At 38.5% G+C, this 15,985-nt stretch overlaps 1 pseudogene; it reads left to right on the forward strand.

Annotated features, from left to right (window-relative positions):
* Nucleotides 1–452: 452 nt before the first annotated feature.
* On the forward strand, nt 453–9,688 carry LOC138147649 (ubiquitin-conjugating enzyme E2 D4 pseudogene; annotated as a pseudogene).
* Nucleotides 9,689–15,985: the final 6,297 nt, after the last annotated feature.

Consider the following 15,985-nt stretch of genomic DNA (forward strand, 5'->3'; position numbering starts at 1 on the left):
TGCATTGAGAGCACAATTATCTGAGAACAAAAAGTCACTCACCAACTCTTTCTCCAGTTTTTGTCTTATAACTTTTTCAGGTTAAAGAGTTTACCATCAGTGAAGTAGCTGACCATGCCATTTTCACCCTCATCAAAGGCATCTGACAATGTTGTGGAAAGCATCGTGCTAAAAGATATGGGAGCAAGTATCAGTTATGAGACATGGGAGACATTGGCACAGGACTATCCTACAGGATGTGCATGCATGAAAGAAGTTACTATGCTCCATGAACAAGCAGAATTATAGTATCACTAAGGAAATGTGAGATGCATGAATGTCCCAAATGTTAAAATGGATTATCTGTGCTCAACTTGTGTTGAGCCTTCTGAGCTAGTATTGGACTGATTAACTACAGTCAGACGCACTTGTACATTGACCCAACATTGTGATGTCATTGGTCATCTTTGAATATGAAGGATGAGCAACAACAGCAGCCAAAAACATTAAGAAGGTAAATGATTAGCCCAGGGTCATAATGATTCGCCCTTAGTCACTGCTTGTCAGAAGGGAGATTTGAGCTCCAGTCTCTTTTGGTTGTTGAGATTAGTACTGTATCTGTGATGGATGCTGATTTTGATACCTATTTATTTATTTATTCATTCATTCGTTTGTTTATTCATTCATTCATTCATCTATCTATCTGTTTGTTTGTTTATCTATGTATTTTCTTTTGGTTTACAACATTCAGTTCCACAGTCCTTTGAGTTCCAAATTTTCTCCCCATCCCTCTCTTCCCCCCATGGTGTAATGATAATGGGATTTGAAGATCTTCCACGCCCCTTGTATTGGCAAGCTAACAGTTACTTAACACTTAGTTTCAAGTTCATAATTATGTCTAGTATTAAGACCCAGAACTTGTGAATCCCACAGTGGGATGAACTTGCTGATGTAGCAGGAAGGAGTGGGGCAGGGAGGAGATAATAGGAGGCCAAGGCTGGAGAGGGAAGAGACTTTGAGAACAGAACTTATGGTGACAGAGCTTCTTCTGAAAGCCAGCCAGAACTTCTGCTGAGGACTTCTGCTGAGAACTGCAGGGAACAAGAACTTCTTGGAGCCAGAACTGCTGGGAGTGAGCAGCATTGAGGCTGAGCAGCTACTGTGAGTGAGGAAAGGAAAATCCTTGCTTGAGGGAGTGATTAAAAAGAGGAAGATCTTCACCTGAGGGAGCCTATGTTGTTTTGAAGGCTTGGGAATGTGGGTGTTCACTAATGTGAACACACTTTGTGTTACTGTAATGACTCTGACTTTCTGGTTTTGGGACTCAGCTTTTTGGTATTTGAATAAATCCTTTGGCTCTGTCCTCCATGTGGAGAGCCTGTTGCATTATGTTATTCACAACTACACCAGCATATTTATAGTCACCATGGGCATTGTGAATTGCATTGTTGTTACACATGGTGGCATACAATCAAATATAGGATCTTCAAATACCTTCACATGAAACATTAGTCAAGTTGTAAAGAAGGGTTTTAAACAATGGAGAGAATGAGAAAGAAGAAACAAAACAAAACAAAAAGAGGGAGAGAGAGAGCAAGTAGTTTACTTCAATCTGCATTCAGACCCAGTAGTTCTTTCTCTGGATGTGGATATCTCTTTCCATCATGAGTCTTTTGGAGTTGTCTTAAAGCCTTGCATTGCAGAGAGGAGCCCAGTCTATCCAAGTCAGTCATCACATTTATGATGTGTGTATAATTGTGTACAAAGTTCTCCTGGTTCTGCTCTTTTCACTCAGCATCAGTTTATATAAACCTCTCCAGGCTATTATGAGGTCTGTCTTTTCCTCATTTATTATAGCACAATATAATTCTATTACATTCATATACCACAATTTGTACAGCCTTCCCCAATTGATGGGCATACTCTCAATTTCCAATTCTTTGCCACCACAAAAAGAGCTGCTATAAATATTTTTGTACAAACGGATCCTTTTCCCACTTCTATGATCTCTTTGGGATACAGCCCTAGAAGTGGTATTGCTGGGTCAAATGGTATGCACTTATTTATAGCCCTTTAGGCATAGTTCCATATTGCTCTCCAGAATGGTTGAATCAGTTCACAACTCCACCAACAATGCATTAATGTTCCAATTTTTCTACATCCTCTCTAGCATTTATTATTTTCCTGTTTTGTCATCTTAGCCAATCTGACTGATGAGATGTGGTACCTCAGAGGTGTTTTGATTTGCATTTTTCTAATCAATAGTGATTTAGAGCATTTTTTCATATGCTTATAGATATCTTTAGTTTCTTCCTCTGAAAACTGCCTGTTCATGTTCTTTGACCATTTATCAGTTAGGAAATGACTTATATTCTCATAGATTTGACACAGTTCTCTGTATATTTTAGAAATGAGGCCCTTATCAGAGACACTAGTTGAAAAATTCTTTCCCAATTTTTCACTTCCCTCTTAATCTTGGTTACATTAGCTATATCTGTACAGAAACCTTTCAATTTAATGTAATCAAAATTGTTTATTTTGCATTTCATAATGCTCTCTAACTCTTGTTTGGTCATAAAATCTTCCCTTCTCCATAAATCTTACAGGTAAACTATTCCTTGCTCTTCCATATTGCTTATAATATCAGTCTTTATACCTAGAGTATGTACCCAATTAGACTTTATTATAGTATATGGTGTAAGATATTGGTCTATTCCCAGTTTCTGCCATAACATTTTCCAGTTTTCCAGGAAGTTTTTGTTTTCATGTTTCTTTAAAAAAATGTGATTAACATTTAAAATTTGTCATATGAAAATGTGGAAGGAGCCATGATTTCAAACACGTTTAAAATATTCTCCATGTTTTTTATTGTTGAGATGAGCTTAGGAGGTTTTATTTTTTTGTTTGTTTGTTTGCTTGTTTAAATAAATGTGCCCTGTGGACTTTGTCTTGTACTTTGAATCCTCAGACAAATTATTCACTCATTTATATTAGCATGTAAGCCTCAAGATGACCTCTTTTAAATGCTTACTTGACTGTGCCAGTAGGAAATGTGGACATTCTTCTGGTTACTTTCTTCTGGGTACTCCAGTGCAATTAGACTGTAGTTTATTTTGACCACTTTGACCTTATGAAGTTCATGATGCCATCTAATTCTGGTGATCTTGCTTTATACGATTAACACTAACATAGTTGACATCTAGATAACACTTTGTGATCTGCAAAGTGCTCTTAATATATGATCATATTTGATGAAACTCAAATGTGATTATGAAAAATCTGACATGACAGAAACAACTGAAAAAAAGCAAACAAAAAGAGTGGATTAATAATAGCTTTTATAACCCAGGGTTTACTATGAGGATAAAATGAAATAATATCTGTAGAGCACTTTGAAAACATTAAAATGCTATATAAATGATTATTACTATTATCCAATAAATATTACATAATTATAATATTATTAAGACAATAATATAATCAAGATTCTTCTGATTCTATAAGGAGTAAAGTCACTCTTAAAGGAATAATAAATGACTCAGTAAGTCAGTCAAGCACCTACTGTCAAGAAAATATTACATACAAAGAAAAGCAAAAGACAGTCCAAGACAACTTATATAAAGGACAAGTAGCAAGTAATCAACAGAAGGAAGGCACTACAAGTAAGAGAGATTAGGAAAGCCTTCTTGGTGAAGATGAGATTTTTAATTGGAACTTTAATCCAGAGAATCTAGAAGGCAAAGATGAGGAGGTGTGCATACATGTGTAGGCAGGTTATGAAGAGCTTTGAGAGCCAAACAGATTTTCTATTTGCCCCTAAAGGTGATAGGGAGCCATTGGAGTTTACTTAGAATAAAGGTGACTTGATTCAGCCTATGTTTTAGGAATGAATGTAGACTGTCATTCTTTCACTAATGCTCAAAAGAATAAAATGGGGGTGATGTAAATGATAATAAAACTGGTCTAAAACTGAATGCACCTAAAAGTCAGAATCTATGACTTCACAGACATGGGGAGCTCTAAGTGTCGAATCTCAGCCGATGATAAGTTCAGCTCTGTAACTTTCTCCCTTAATCAGTGATGTCATATAGTAATGGGCTGGTGTTGGAGTTGGAGAGCTTGCATTCAAGTCTTGCCCCTGGAACAGACTAGCTATGGGACTATGAGCAATTCATTTTCTAACAATAATTATTTTCATCTGTTCAAGATTTCCTCTATATTTTTTATATGTCCTCAGACTAAATAGAATGTTAAATCTAGGCAAGAATGTGGATACACACTGGCAAACAGGAAACTTTGTGAAACTAGATAGTGGTGACTCCTTGCAAAAATGATAGGGGAAAATGTCTCTCACTATACTGTATTAATAAAAATTTGAAGAGAAATCATGTAAACAAATATGAAACAAAAAAACCCAAGATTTTTTCAATTGACTCAGTCACTCAAAACTAGGCACATAGATCAACTCTCTCACAGAGTTATAAGACGTAGTCCCTGCCCTCAAGAAGCTTACAATCTAAGTTATCAAGCAACAATTTTTTTCCTGCTGTGTGACCTCTGTGTCCCCTACTAGGGTTATTTTCTCATAGTATGGAAAGAACCAATATTTTTAGAGGCTATACAAGAAAGCACAAGTGTTGCAGCAAGCACCCCAGTGTCCCCAGGGTGCCTGCTCACACAGGTTCTTGGATCTGCTTTGTTAAAGGAAAGCAACTCAAAATGGGTGAACAAGCTTACTTTAATCAGTCAGACATATATCGTTTACCTTGTTCAGGAGAAAAGGTCAGCACCCTGAACCTCAAAGTATACAGGCATAATTATCAAGACAGAAACATCAAGTAGACAGATTTCCAAACTGTCCGACCATTACATCCATACCCAGTCAACATCTGGGTTTCCACATTCTGGGTTTTTCAAAGCCGGGGGACTCTCAACAACGGCTTCCCATAATTCAGATCAAATCACAGAATACTTCTCAAAGTGAGTCCCAAAACAAAGCTACACATCAGGGCTTATATAGCCTTCTCCTGGCTCAGAGAATGTAACAACCTTATTGACTCACTGGCCAATCAAGAAGTATCTACTGAAAAACAAGCCTCCCACCCCAGGCTTCAGGTGCACTTTAGCCTAGGGGCAGGGAAGATCTTTAAATTTGCATTTCCATTACAACAAGCCATGAAAGTTTCTCCCAAATTAGAAGGGTTTTCAATATGGACTTGATCATTGATTGACTGTGTGACCATCATCTCAGAGTCAACCTAGCAAAATATGATTATGTATATCACCTGAAAGCTAGTCATTACATGTTAAGATTTTTATTTTTATTTTTTTAAGTCATAACAATTTGTATTCAATAAATTCAATGTTTTCTGTCAAGGCCCTAGAAGGGCTATGGTCTGTGATGAAGTTAGGAGTACTCCAATGAATGAAATCCCAGATTTTCTAAAATAATGAAATTATGTTCATGCTGTATGGAACTCCAGCCTAATGAGAACTTTCTATAAAGGACTCTTTTTCTTTTGGCAAAAGGTCTGATCATTTAACCCTGTGGGCACACTTAAAGTAAAATCTTTTTAAATTGACTTTCTCTGGACTTTAACATGAACTGATCATTGCTGTGTGTTTTATGTATTTTAATTAAGTGTAGTGGGTTTCATTTTGTTTTCACTCAATCTCTAAGGTAATTTTATCAGGAAGAGGAAAATTGTAACATATCAATCAAATAAATAGTGGGTTTCAGTGATATTCTTCTTGGAAGTAGTCCTTGGCTTACTGATGTCATGCAAGTTATGTCTAACAAATTTTGTTCAGGATTTTTCAATTTATCCCATATTGTTATGCTATCTATATTTTCATGAAGCAGATTTCAGTGGTGAACAAAATTAGCCATTGTTTCAATGCATTGGATAAAATAAGTTCCTCTCATTGTATTCACAAAGCAGGCATGTGTAACCAGCACATCTGGCAGTTTCTGATATGTATGTGAATCCCTGAAGACAGAAATTCAATTTAGTCCAACTCTAAGAGAGGTAAACTATGCCTACTACTGTGTATTCACCAAGAAGAAGCTTCTTACATTCTAATCAACTTTAGGATATCAATAGCTTTCTATTTCTTGGGCTTTTTCACCAGCAGTTATGGGGAAAGAAAACCTTTGGGTGTTATGATCACCATCATCAATGAGCTTACTCTGTGAAGGGCACAGTGGCATATGATAGTAATACAGAAGTAAAAGACATATTTAATCTCAAGAGGCTTATGATGTAGTTAAGTAAATATGTCATTGTATAAAAAAAAGAAAATTGTCATATCACTCTTTAGTTTAGTCTATATTTGAATAGCAGCATGGTGTATTGGATTGAGAGCTGGCCTTGGAAATAGGAAAATCCAGATTCAAGTTCTGCCTCTGACAAATATTGATTAAATGATGCTGGGCAAGTTACTTAATACTCTAGGATATTCTTTAAGAGTATAAGTTGCAGAGAAGATGGCAACCTTTATTGCTTGAGGAAGTTTCTTCAACTGGGAATTTCCTTTGCCAGCGAAATCTTAAGTCTAGTTCTTATCCCCATCTCATGTGAACCTCATAGGTCTCAAATTGACTGAAGCAATGTAGATTCAGTGATTAAGAATAAGTAAGAAAAGAGACAAAGATTGGCCTCTTCTACCTAGTCAAGAAAATAATCAGTCTGGGAGGGGAAGACCCAGGGTTTCTGACCAAAAATAGAAACAGTTTCTATTTACATTCATTCTGAGCCATCAGGGCCCATATAATGACCAGTGGGGCTTGGACTGGGATGTATTGTTGACCAACCAATGGGACCCTGAATGATTTGGGTTTAAGGCATGGTCCTTAAGAAAGAAATGTAGCTTATAAACCCCATGATATCTAGTGAGGTTTCAGTGATCAAAATTTACATTCCTTTAGGCAGAGCACCTGCAGGTAAGGGTATTATACCATATGTGGATAGAGAGAGAAGGAGGAAGGAGGTGAGGAGGGGAGAGGAGAGGACAGGAGAGGAGAGGAGAGGAGAAGAAGAAAGAAGGATGTAAGTACCTGTCTTGTCCAACTGGAACTGGTCAGTTGGGTCCCCAGTGGTGCAGTTTGTACTACTCACAGGTTGTTGTTTATCCTTCATTCTTGAAGAGGACCATTGCATCAGATCCAGATTCAAGTTCTACCTCTGAGAAATACTGACTAAGGGATGCTGTGGAAGTTGCTTAATACTCTAGGAAATTCTTTTTTTTTTGTTTGGAGTGGGGAGGGCAGGACAATTGGGGTTAAGTGACTTGCCCAAGGTCACAGGGCTAGTAAGTGTTAAATGTCTGAGGGTGGATTTGAACTCAGGTCCTCCTGACCCCAGGTCCAGTGCATTATTTACTGTGCCACCTAGCTACCCCAAGAAATTCTTTAAGAGTAGAAGCTGCAGACAAGATGGCCATCTTCCTTGTTAGAGGGAGTTTCTTCAACTGGGAATTCCCTTTACCAATGAAATTCTAAATCTGGTTCTTATGCTCACTTATGTGACCCTCATAAGAATTATATGAATCAGACACAGCATTATTTTGGACATGAGAAAAACAGGATTTACAATTGAAGTGACATATCCAGTATAACAGAGCTATTAAATGATAGCTACTATAGTTAGCACTAGAGTAAGACAAGAAAGCTTTGACCAAAGGCAGTGAAATTTGCTTGCCATCACAAAAACATATGCATCTAGATAGCAAAAATACTTAAGTCATCAGAATTTCTTTCTCCTCCCTACCACAACAGAAAAAAAATAAACCTTAGGGTTTCCTTTGCTATCACTTGAATTGCAATAGGCTTCAAAATTTTTAGCTATAGATCTGCTATGCCAAGACTCAAACCTAGTTCGCCTAAACCTCAAGTCTAGTGTCTTTTTCTGTATGCTTCTCACAAATAAGAGTGTAAGATAATATAAGCTAAGTAGTAATGTGTTGTAGTATCCTCATGCCTGTCATGTGCGGCTTATTGATTTTTTTTGTGATTTTTTTGGAGGGCAATTGTGGTTAAGAGGTCACATGGCTAGTTTTTGTGTTAAGTGTCTGAGGCCAGATTTGAACTCAAGTCCTTCTGACTCCAGGGCCAGTGCTCTACTCACTGTGCCACCTAGCCATCCCTCTGCCCATTGATTTTTGAGTGACCTTCAAATTAGTTCTTTAAGACTGTGATAATTCATAACTTATACAGCTTATTAGACAATATAATGATGTTTGAATGATTGGACTTTATCTTAGGGAGAAGCTTAGGCTAGTAAAAATATTGGCCAAATTTTCAAATGGCAAATGACACTGCTCTGCAGTGTCTATCCCAGATATAAGTATAGATGAACCAGCACAATGGGTTGCCTGTTCAAATTCATGTCATGGCATTGAGAATTTTTCACCCACTTCTTTATTTGGATAAACTGAATGCTTTTGATTCATTATGGAGCTTATTGAGCAGGCTCTGAGAAACACTGAATAGTATTTTATATACTTCTATTCTTTTATTCAGCAGACCATTATGTCAAAATAATTAATCAACTTTTCTATGCAGGGAAGATTTTAAATATATTTCAAGCAGTCAACTCAAAAGAGGTTGTTGTATTTCATCATTCTGAATTGTTTTATTGTCTATCACTAGCAATGAACAGAAATAAGTGAAGTATGAGAGGTAGGTGTCAGGACTGGAATATGAAATGTAACATTTGCTATCAGTCTATAGAAGGTATTCTTTACCTTTTTCTGTGTGTCATTAATTTTTTGATAGTTGGATGAAGAAGAACCCTTCTGAGAATAATGGTTGAAATTCATACAATACATAGGATTATAAAAGGAAACCAATTATATCAAATATAGGATTTTTAAGGGTTTTTGTGTTGTTAAGTTATTTTTAGTCATGTAAGACTCTTTGTGACCCTATTTAGAGTTCTCTTGGTAGAGATACTGGAGTGGTTTGCCATTTCCTTCTCCAATTCATTTTATAGATGAGGAAATTGAGGCAAATAGGGCTAAGTGACTTGTTCTGGGTTACACAGCTAATAAGTGTCTGAGGGCAGATTTGAATTCAGGAAGATGAGTCTACCTGACTTGAGGTCCAACACTCTACCCACTGCACCACATAGCTGCTCCCTTTTAGTGGTATGCATCCTTAGTTAAGAAAACCAGGTCTGGCAGAGAGCTGCTAGTTGGCTGAGCCTAGTTGTACTGCCTCTTATGGCCACCCCAGCCCTGGGGCTGCGTCATCGTCCAGCAGCAAGTCTTGGATAGCATTGAAGTGAATGCAGAAGGAATTAACTGACCCTCCCACCCAGTGCTCAGCAGGACCTGTGGGTCATGATTTATTCCACTGGCAGGCCACCATCATGGTCCCAAATGATAGCCCTTACCAAGGTCGCATTTTCTTCCTGACTATTCACTTCCCTACAGATTACCCTTTCAAACTGCCAAAGGTTGCTTTCTTTTACAACTAAAATTTTATCACCCTAACATCAACAAAAATGGCAATATCTATCTTGACATCCTGAGATCTCAGTGGTCTCCAACATTAACAGTATCAAAAGTTCTGTTACCCATCTGTTCTCTGCTCTATGACCCCCAACCCTGATGACCCTTTGGTTCCTGAGATAGCCCACACCTACCAAGCAGACTGTAGAAGTACAACAGATTGGCCAGAGAATGGACCCAGAAATAAGCCATGTAAATACCATGAAGAGTTGACTCTTTATAAGCTAAGAAGTTAACATTTCAGAGCAGTCTCTTAATGGAAACTCTGGGTTGTACACTGTTTGCCTGATGCCATGAACCATCTGCAAGGAGTCTCCTACTTGGTGAACAAACCCTGGTTTCCCTTTCTCTTTTGTCTCGACTTGGAGGTATCTCCTGCAACTGTTTGGGTTCTGACAACATCATGCCTTTGATGCCAAAGTCAGTAGCCACTTTCATATACTGATTTTTAGCCTGGTTCAAACTAGAAAATACCTTCCACTCTGACTCCCTCAACTTTCTTTTGTAATGGCACTGTAAAGCCAAGAACGAGAAGCTTTCCAGGAGAATGCTACTCTGCCCAACTTTTAAGGTTCTGATTACACAATATAGTGAACACTCTATTCAATAACAAATCAGAGCAAAACATTCACAGTAATTCAAGGTATAGCATTCACAATGTTACAATTATCACAGATAATCAAAATACAGCATTCACAACAACTTATCACAGAAAATGTCCACATAGTTTTCACCACAGTGGTCACACAGTTTTGAACAAAGTGTAATCATTTTGTCAATCAATCACTTAGTAACTCAATCATTCAATCATCCTTAAGGAGGCTTACCTCCTTCATGGTCACAAAATACCATAGTCAAAGTTCTCTACTCATGGGGCACACTAAGTTACAATATCAGTCACTACTTAGCACTCTCTTAAGGGGTAATGTAAAATACACAGGCCATCTGCTCCTCAATCACAAATAAGTTACAATCTTCTCAGTCAGTATACAGTATCCAAGTAAAGTCTTCTTTGAGTTTGACTTGGGGTAGTCTCTTAGATTCCCTGGATCCCCTTCCATGGTCCTAGCTCCTACCTGGATTCACCAAACTGTCACCTGGGTTCAAAGGCAGACAGCTCCCAGTTTCTTGTCCAGCTCTCCATGCAGTCCCTGTTCCACACTGAAGCTTGCAGTGTCCAGTCTACCTAAAATCCTTTACAATCTCTGTTCCTGGGAAGTCAAGGCTTAACAAAGCCACAAACAGGTTCATACAAAGTACTGACACCACAGTCATGCCTCCTCCACAGTTCTGGCTGGCCCTTGGACTCAGTAGCTTCTCAACAGCTCCAGCTCTTCCTTCAGCACCATAAGCTCTGTTCAGAATCACTTCATCCAGCCACCATGTGGCTTGCTCCAAGAAACTCTTACTCAATTCTCAATTCTCTTCAGCAGCTGCTCTGCCTCCAGATGCTTGTCCCAAGAAATTCTGTCCTTCCTAGTCAGGGTCTTTCCTTATATACAGTATTGCTCCTCCCTGTTCAGCCCCTTCCTGTTATGTCAGCAACAGGAGTTCATACCTTCTGTTTCTTTAACAGAGGCTTAATTTGAAACTAGGTGCTAAGCACCTCTCAGTTTAGCAATACTAACAGAACTTCACATTTCATTACTATTATAGGCACAAATTCCTTCCTTTAGTCTTTCCTCAGGGTGGTATATGCTGTGCCCGTCACACTGCACTACAGGAGCTGGGCGGCTTCCTGATAAGCTGTCCTTATAGAACCAAGCACTAGTCTTGTGTGACCAAGAGAGCTGAATGAGATTTCCCCTATTTTCAGTTTATTGAAGAACTCTATCCTAAGTGGCATCCCAACTGCCAGGGACATTGTATGGGATTAGGAATGATTTGTCAGTGAAATGAATTAGTGACTGGATTTTCCTACCATCTCCAGGTAAAGGAGGGCAGGGGGATGGGTCAGTCTTCATATGCAGTAGAAATCAGAGTCCCATTTTTTTTTTGACAGAGAAACTGGAGATCCAAAACATCTGCTGATAATGGCCAAGAGTTCATCAATGTTTTCACTCACTGAATTACCAGAAAAAGAAAAAATCATGAGATTTGGAAAGATTTTGGATTGTGTCATTTGAAGATCATGGAAGACCCTGAGGGCCTGCAAACAAAAGTAGAGAAAGTCAGGAGAGCTTTTCATTTGTTGGATAAAAATGTCAAAAAGGGATAGCATTCTGGCAGAGATTACTTTTGTAAAAAAAAAAAACATTTTTTCCCCCTTTGACATAATCCTTGAATCATTCAGAGGGCCAGCTCCACTTTTATACTCACATTTCTGTTTTCATTCAGAAGACTAGGATTGGAAGCTCTGTCCAGGTTCTCCAGAAACCTCAGCAGGAATGGTTCATTGGATCTTTTGGTTCAATTAGCTTTCAGGTTTAAACATTTTTTATTAGAGTTGGAATAAATGAAGAAGTAAGGTAAAAAAAAAAAAAAGAAGGGGCGGCTAGATGGGGCAGTGAGTAAAGCGCCAGCCCTGGAGTCAGGAGGACATGAGTTTGGTTCCGGTCTCAGACACAACACCCACACACAAAAAACTAGCCGTGTAACCTTGGGCAAGTTACTTAACCCCAATTGCCCTCCAAAAGGCAAAAAGGAAGAAAGAAAGAAAACAAGGAAGGAAGGAAGGAAGGAAGGAAGGAAGGAAGGAAGGAAGGAAGGAAGGAAGGAAGGAAGGAAGGAAGGAAGGAAGGAAGGAAGGAAGAAGGAAGAAGAAAAAGAAAACCAGGTCTGTTAAAGGTGTGGGTTGTCAAGGCCAGGAAGTAAATAAACTATTTAGTTTCTCAGAGATGCTTCACTTAGAATGTAGCTAATATTCCCCCATTTTAAATACTGTAACACATTTTAAGAGAGCTAAGGAATATTTTTAGAAACAAATGTATGTCTTTACCCAGACAATTTCCAATACTGCATAATGTGGCTTGTTGTTTTATGTAAAATATCATGAAGATATAGAACTTCAGATATGCCCATATTCAAACAAAAACCATTAGGACCTATTTTTGGATTATTTCAATTCCTTTTTCTTTCCCAAGGCAGTCAATATAAGACATATCTGGACTTCTTGTATTTAAAGAAATAGTAGTTTAAATAGTTGTATTTAAAGAAATAATAATTTGTTCTTTTTATGTTAACCACTGTACAGACAGGTCTAAAGCATGTTCACATTAATTCCCACCAAAAGTGAGTTTTACCATATTTCCTCTTTGCAATCTTGGTATAGTGTCACTGGAGCAAGAATGAAGAAGAGATTTAACTCATCTCAGTAAATGGTATCATAAAACAAGCATAAATATCTGCAAAATTCTCTGAAATTAATTGTTTTTATTTTTCTAAATTAAATTATATTTTTCATTTTTATTATCTTTTTTTCCAACACTCCCTGAGAAGCCAATAAATACAAAACCTATTACAAATATGAAGTCAGACAAAACCAATTCAATATTAGCCATAATCTAAAAACAAAAAAAACAAAAACAAGAAAGAGAAAAAAAGGTTTCTCAGTTTGCATTTTGATTTGACCAGTTCTCTATCTGGTATTTGTCATCATGATCCTTTTGGAATTGTGGTGGCTCATTGTGTTGGTCAGAGATACTAAAATACAATTAAGCATCTTTAAAATATTGCTGTTACTAAATAAATTGCCTCCTACCCCTACTAATATCACTGTACATTAGTTCACACAAGTCATCCCAAGTTTTTTCTGAAAACACACCCTTTGTCATTTTTAATAGCAGTAGTATAGTATTATTAGTAGTATTCTGTCACATTTTATACAATAATTTCTTCAACTATTATCTACTTGATAAGCCTCCCCTCAGGTTCCAGTATTTTTTTACCACCAAAAATAAAAAAAAAATTTAAAAAGAGCTGACCACAAATTTTTTTATAGATGGGTCTTTCATTTTTCTTTGATCTCTTTGGGTTATAGACATAGTAGCAATATTGCCTTGGTCAAAGAGTATGAACAGTTTAATAGATTTTTGGACATAGCTCTAAATTGCTTTTCTGAGTGGTCTGACTGGTTCACAGCCACCAACAGCACATTAGCGTACCTATTTTCCCAGCATCACCTTTAGTATTTGTCACTTTCCTTTTTTTTTATTATCTTAGGCAACCTCATAGTGTAAGATGATACCAGAGAGTTGTTTTAATTTGTATTTATCTAGTTATTATTGACTTAGAGCATTTTTTCATATGACTATTGATAGCTTTGATTTCTTTCTCTGAAAATTACTTCTTTGACCATTTATCAATTGGGAAACCACTCTGATTCTTATAAATTTGACTCAGTTCCATTTATACACATGAGACCTTTATCAGGGAAACTTGCTACAAATTTTCCTTCTAGTTTTTGCTTTTTTTTTTTTTTTAATAATTTTGGGGATCATTTTTCTCTTTGACCCCATGGAGGAAGTGAGAAAGTTGGCACGGTCACCCAGGGCTCGGAAGGATCCAGTCACTGTGTGACAGGCAGATGGACAATGCGAGAATGAGCACCTTCTTCCTGGAGCACCCCATCCTCAACGCAGGAGACTTGGGGACCTGCTCTGCCCAAGCCTACCACCTGGATCACGGGATTACAACTTTCCAGTCGTGCTCAGTAAGTGCCAACAGCTGCGGGGGCGATGAGTGCTTCCCGGTGGGCAAGGGGATCCAGATGAGTCCCCCCCGCCCCTTCTTCACGCCCATCACCACTATCCCCAGCCGGACGCCTACCAGCACCTCAACAACCTGACCACCAAGAAACCTGTCGCTCTCCTTCAGCAGAGACGTCACCTCCAGCACAGACCTTTGACTGGGTGAAAGTCAAAAGGAACCCCTCCCCCCAAAAACAACAACAACAACAACAACAGGGAAAGCTGGTGAATATGGGTATATTGGCCAACCCAACACAGTGCGCACCAATTTTACCACCAAGCAGCTGACTGAACTGCAAAAGGAATTTCATTTCAACAAGTAACTGATGAGGGCTAGGAGAGTGGAAATCGCAGCCTCACTGAAACCCAATGAGACCCAGGTGAAAATCTGGTTTCAGAACCACCGCATAAATCAGAAGAAGAGAGAATAGGAGGGCCTGGTGCCCATTTCGCCCACCACCCCATCACGGAGCGAGGACAAGGCCGAGGAATCCTCAGACAAATGTCCTCTCCCTGCGTCCCCTTTTCCCTAGCCTCCTCTACCTCAGACACTCTACCTCCAATAGAGTTTGCCGCCGGCCCCCACCCCATGATACTTAACTGCAGGACTGCTAACCCTAAACACATTCTTAGCTTATCTTTCCTCTCCTTTACTAAATCTCTTTTTGATGTTATCTTCAGGTCTTCTTTGGGCTAGGTCTCTGTGTTTCAAGAGAATTCTGGCCCAGAGCCTGAAAGGCTGGGTGGGAGTAACTTCATTAATGGGGGGGGAACCACCATCTGGTCTTTTGATGACCTCTGAGGGCTCCCCATTATGATTGATTCAGATACCCTTTGGAAAAGCTCCATTATTCCCACCCCCCACGCTTGCCTAGCTCTTGCCTAGGGGACATTGTCATCTAACTTCAAATTATACCCCCCTTCCTCCTCCTCATCTCCCTTACACTAAAGGCAGGCAAGAGAGTCTGAAGACTTCACAAAGTGTTTACACATTCATCTTTTTAATTTAATGCATTCAGTTTCTTGTGTGAGAGTTTGCTGGTTGTAAATACTTTAAGAGATTTATCTTTATACAGATTTTCTAGAAATGATGTTTAGCTTAGGAGACTAAAACAGGGTGGATACACTTCCAAAGATGGGTGTAATTTTATAACAGAATTAAAAGTGACAAAATAAAGAAATCAGACTGGACTGGTGAAGCCCAATCAGATACCTCACAGGGAAATAGCCCTGTGTCTTTGGAGGAGATAAGTAAGCCTGGGCTGCACTGGGTTATTGTTATTGTTAGTCTTTTTTTTTTTTTTTTTCAAACCTCCCTGTGTGTGCAATGTCTCTCTTCCCCAGCCCTTCCACCTCTTCTGGCCTCCTCCTGCCCCACTCAAAAAATGTGCTGGATTGTTTCTGAATCTTAGGGCATATTATCCCCAAACATCTCATTTCCACAGTAATCTTTCCCTCAATTTGATGTATCTCCAACCCAATCATAAATGTGATGAATGGCAAAATGAATGTATATTTCATGTGATTCATGAATAGGCTTTCTGCATGGTGCACAATGGTTTAAGCCCCCAAAGATACCACACTGAGTTCTATCAGTTGTCCTTTGTGGTCCCACAATGTTTCTGAGTCTCTGTACAATCATGAAAAGTTGTGAGATTCCAGGAGTGATGGAATCCAGAGAAGAATTTACAGGTCCTAAACTATCTGTAATAAATATATTCATATTTCGAAAAAATAATAATAATTTTGGGGGCAGCTAGGTAGTGCAGCCTTGGAGTCAGCAGGACCTGAGTTCAAATCCAGCC

This window comes from Petaurus breviceps, unplaced genomic scaffold, assembly GCF_028583685.1.
Source record: "Petaurus breviceps papuanus isolate PSGF00001 unplaced genomic scaffold, PetGlider_PUasm1.0 90804, whole genome shotgun sequence".
Classification (NCBI taxonomy): Eukaryota; Metazoa; Chordata; class Mammalia; order Diprotodontia; family Petauridae; genus Petaurus; species Petaurus breviceps.